Source organism: Limulus polyphemus, unplaced genomic scaffold (assembly GCF_000517525.1).
Source record: "Limulus polyphemus unplaced genomic scaffold, Limulus_polyphemus-2.1.2 Scaffold305, whole genome shotgun sequence".
NCBI classification, from domain to species: domain Eukaryota; kingdom Metazoa; phylum Arthropoda; class Merostomata; order Xiphosura; family Limulidae; genus Limulus; species Limulus polyphemus.
The window spans coordinates 544695-550479 of record NW_013665915.1 but is presented as its reverse complement, the minus strand read 5'-3'; positions in this window follow the sequence as shown (position 1 = coordinate 550479).

Genomic DNA, 5785 nt, shown 5'->3' with positions numbered 1-5785 from the left:
ACCAGTTTCACCCAGTATCAGCATAGTTCTATCTACCACCACGATTCATCCAGTATCAGCATAGTCCTATCCACCACCAGTTTCACCCAGTATCAGCATAGTTCTATCTACCACCACGATTCATCCAGTATCAGCATAGTCCTATCCACCACCAGTTTCACCCAGTATCAGCATAGTTCTATCCACCACCAGTTTCACCCAGTATCAGCATAGTCCTATCCACCACCAGTTTCACCCAGTATCAGCATAGTTCTATCCACCACCAGATTCATCCAGTATCAGCATAGTCCTATCCACCACCAGTTTCACCCAGTATCAGCATAGTCCTATCCACCACCAGATTCATCCAGTATCAGCACAGTGCCACAGATAGCTAGCCTATTTGTATTGTTCTCTTGGAAGTTATTGAAAACAGGTCCACCAATACAAAATTAGGAAACTAAATGTACACACATGTGGAAGGTCTTGTAAGAAATAATTATGTTAAAAAATAATTCAACACTATATATGTAGTAAAAGTGTTGTGCACACGTCCGCTTTTCCCACCAAAAGATTTTGATCAGTCTCACCAAAACTTGGTATGAGCCCCCAGGACTCATGGGGAGCTTTGTAGTGAGTGGGCCACCGTTTAGATCTCACCCCCACCCTACACGTCACTTTTGGGGAAGGGGATGTTTGTCTGTGTATTTGTCTTTTACGGTTGTAGTTATTTATCGATCTCAATCAGATTTGTCATACACGATTAGGAATCCCAGAGAGTGACATGGAGGTTGGTGTTTGCATCTGCCCCCCCCCCCTCCATGTCACTCCCTAGAAGTAGACTCTACCTCTTTCTCGTGTGTTTACCGGGTACATCAGCTAGTTTTTTATATGAATGATAAATCTTAATATTATGAAGTGTATTGGAAAGCCACAACACACTTACACACACACTCACTCAAAGAGAGTTATACAGAATGTAGTGTTGCCTGGTTTTACATAGAGGCAATTTTATATATATATCTTAAATATCATACTTTTGCAATTCTAATCCGAAACTTTCTGATTTATGTTGTTGTTAACTGCTTTTATATAGTGGAAATACCATCAGTGCTCTAAAAATGTTTGCCAACAAATTCATTAACATGTATATTTTAATGTGGATGATAAAGTGAATGTCTATGTGAAAATTATTCGACAAAATATTGATAATAATTATATATATATATATCGCCTCCCCAATGTCTCAGTGGAAAACTTGAAAAATTTTAATGTTAACATTTGGAATTCGATCCCTGCATTGAGTAGAAGGAAGCTTACTCATTATACGGCTTTGCGCTTAAACGAGAAACAAACAATTGGTTATGCTAATTTTTTTCAACTAACGATTAGGAACAATTGGATATTGTCTGATACTGGTCACTTTTTGGAAGTTGTGAATGTCAAAGATCGGGCTTAAAAGTGTATGCAATATAAGAATATTCATTTATGAAGGGAGACTTATATTTATTTCAACTTCCAAACTTAAGAGTCATACAAGAAGTATACTGATTACAGTATTTTAAAGCTGATAATAACTGGTATTCTTTTCTCCTAATTTCCTGATACGTGGAGTGTTGTTTTGTTTGTTTTCTTATCGAGATGTCTTCAGAAGAATGGCTTGAAAATAACGATTAGTCACGCAAATCGCGCTTGACAAATAGTTCTGAAGTCCACTTCATAATCAGTGGGGCACCTAATTATGATATATGCTGTAAAATAATTAAAAACAAATATTTTTTGTAAGGTCTGGGAAAACTACATAAGTTGAATTCTCATATTGTTTATATTTCACAATCAACTTTCATGTTATACCTTTACTAATAAATCGAATTACCCTTTCACCACAATAATATGAGGTTAAAGGTATACAATTCTATAATTCAAGAGTTCGCATTCAAAATTAAAGCACTACGCAATTATTAAGAAGTGAAGTGATGGAAAAATCCATATTAACGAGTAGCACAATTAAACACAACTTTTAACTGATTAGGGTAAGAAGAGTACACGTATAAGTATATCCACATTTAAAATACGTTAATGTTACAAAATACTTTTGTTACATAGGGTTGAATAGCACCAAGAAAAACCGAATATCTTTTTACTCTGTTGTAAAAATGAAGAGCTCTGACAGTGTCTCTGAAGCATCTTTCTTTCTTCAAGGTGACTCAGTACATATCTAGACTAATAGAACTTCCATGTTCAGATTCTAAGAAATTCTCAAGAATTGCAACTACTTTATAATTTCCATGTCTATTTATGTTAATTAAAGCTTATTTTTATTAGCTATAATGCACGAGCTAAAATATTTATTTTCATTCTTATTGATCATTACACGTGTATCACTTTTCTAATGGTTGTTAAAATGTTAATTTTTATGTATTAATACACGGCAGTATTACGTTATATCGCTACTGAAATTATATATCTCGAAAATACTTATTGTTTACAATATTCCGATATCCGTTATACATATGCACATTTTTCTTCTTCAAAAATGTAATATGCAGGCAGTGTCATCTGTGGAGAATTTTGAAAAGTATTACTTCTTGAAAAGTTTACATCATGTAAAGTGATTAGGGTGCTATGTCTCGCAATCTGAAGGTGGCGGGTTCGAATCCTGTCATCGAACATGCCTACCTTTTTCAACCGTTGGGCGTTACAAGTTAGATAGGACTAGCGTAGATAGCTCACGAGTAGCTCGATATTCAACAAACAAGTAAACATCATGTAAATTGATTCTTTAGCACCACGAGGAAACTGAAAAGTTGCAAACAAATCATATTGGTATTGTTAGTATAGTTTTTGATTTAGACGTACTTCGTAATCCGTACCCATATCTGTCACTTACAAATCTATATAATTGTTTTTGTTAATAATCAAGTAATTTACCTATTTCTTAGTGTTTGCTACTTCAATTTCAGATGCTTCTATAAATTTAGAGTAGTGTTCAGTTGTGTTGAGACGCTTTTAAAAACAGTTTATAAGTGGAAATATTGTCACTATGTATTGGGTCTTTTTTCAATATGATACCTTGGTTAATTCTAACGAAATTCACAGCACTAGTGTAACTTAACTTTTTTTATTAAATCCAAGTGCCATCGGAGCCGTCACTTTCTTGAAGTACACTTATTAGGAGCTCGATCATCTTCAGCTCCGATTGGTTTCACGTGACCTGTGGCATCATAGAAGCGGAATCACGTTAATTCTCTTTGACACCACCAGAGGGTACATTAGTTTCTTATAATACCACCAGAAGGAAAGTTAAATGGTTTTAATACGAAGCAAAACCTTTTCAGAAACCTTAAATATTAATCATTCAAAAACTTTTCTGGTACTTGTGTCATTAATAAATACATAATTTTAGTGAGTTTCTTTGTACAAGCTAAAGGGTACAGGATACTAAACATAAATACATAAGTTTAGTGAGTTACTTCGTACCAACTAAAGGGTACAGTATACTAAACATGAAAAGAATTTCCGATATCTCTCGCTTCTGGTGCATTTATAACTCATAATATGTTGAATCTTCAGGAATAAGATACAAATCTCTTTGCTACTGTATCCTCAGTGTACTGTATCATAAATACGTATATATATATATTCGACAGTCTATATATTAAAAGTGTTATTTTTTTAGCTATATAACTCTTTTCAGCACCTCATTTATCAAATAAAATTCAAGATTATTATCTGACACTAGTTATCGAAATCCATTGTTATAAACTAATGGTCATCACTTATGGTTCAAGTGACGTAAACAACCTATTTTGATCGATGAAGCTTAGTGTAACAGGCAGAAAGATATAAATTATAATTCATCTTGAACTTATAATTAATCTTATATATGAAACAATATCTACAGAACAAGGAAGAAACAACAACAATATAATATTGTGCTTATTACATTTAATTTTAACCCTTTAATCTCCAGCTGGGTCCAGGATCATAAATCACTTGTCAGTTTTACAGGAATTAAGAAGAAAAACTTCGATAAGTACAGGATTTAAATGCTCATTTTATTTTTACTGTCTGTTTTTTTTTTTCATCATGTCTTTTCATATATGATTGATTTTTTATAGCAACGTACAGTGAATTATCAATCAAGCTCTATAAATCAAATGGAGAATTAAACTTAATGAATAGTTTAAGAATTGTAAAGGCTATAGCAATGCGAAACAAAATATGATTGTGTGTTATTAATCACACCAAACTGGTGAACTTTCTTGCCCCAATTCTGTTTACTATTAGGGATTTAACCATATGTATTATCTATGTGTTTGTGAAATTGAGTTTCTAGGTGCTAATATAACATTTCATTGTTACTTCTATGTTACAGATTTCGATAGAAAGGGATAAACTCGTACCTACAATGTAGGGTGTATACTTAATTAATACACAGTGAAGTAGGGCCTTAGCTATATATCTGAATTACTAGCAAAGAGCAGCTTTCGACACATGAATTAAATACAGCTCTAAGATGAATTTATATTTAGTAAATATTTACAAATTATCGATATCTATATTATTATAGTAATTTACATATAAGAAATTCAACAGATGTGATGTTTTGTAATTACTTAATGTACAAAACGTGTCTGATTCTCTATTAACTTATTATAGAGAGACGTGTGAACTACTAACTACTCTATACGAGAGTATATTTTCATAAACTCTTTCACCCCTGAAAGTTTAGAGATACTATTTGTTTTTACTTTTTTTAAGTGTTTATATCACTACAAAATCAATTTGAAGTTGCAAATATTTTTATATAAAAAGAGTAGGTTTTCAGTTTGTTTCTCGCTAGATATGAATAAATTTCAGTTGACAATCGATCGAATTAACAGGTCACTGCTTTTAGCGGTTACATATGTTGTGTTTTCATGATGGATGACGCGTCATACAATTACAAAATGAGAAATGGAGTGACAATGGTTTCAAACATCATGCTGTAATTACGTTATTAGCGCATATAGTTCTGATTTAGCAGTTTTGACTTTCTGGACGTCTCAAGGATACTTTGTAGGAACACCTAATGTTCATAGAACAGCTGTACGCCAACTGAATCCGTAAAACACCTATATTTTACCGAACTAGTTGCATAAAACTCATTTGCCGAACGATAAACAAAATGCCCCTTATTTTATGGAACTATGTTAAGAAGTAATGTCTGGCTGTCCACTGTTAGTGTACATTTGTTTGTTGTAATATAATACGGTTGGTCTAAAGAAAAGGAAATGATGTTTTTGTGTGAAAGCAGTTGCCCCCTCCCACTCGAGGGCTCAGCGGTAAGACTGAGGGCTTACAACGCTCTCACTCGGATTTTGATACTCGCGTTGGGTGCAGCACGGATAGCCAACTGCATACCTTTGTGCTTAAGAATAAATAAACTGAAAGCAGTTAAAAATGCAAACAACTGATGCATATTTTTAATCTTTTTATTCTGAGCCTTATTTTTTATTGTTAACTAACTACAACAAAATTCGGCAGATAGAGAGCAAAAGTGAGATTGTCTGTCCTCTGTGTCGTGTGTTTTTGTTGTTGTTTTTGACAGTAGTGACTACTTCAGCTATTACATATTAACATTAGTGAAATCAGTTAGTAGATTAGATGCCATCAAGAACTTTGTTTGATTCTCAAGCATGCACAAAATGTTCTAAATTCAATCTAATCAAAATCACCTTAGGTGTGAAAAACATGTGCGTCCATAAAAGGATTGAGTGTGCGACCTAAAGGAATGAAATCAAAATTAGCGACCAAACTGGTA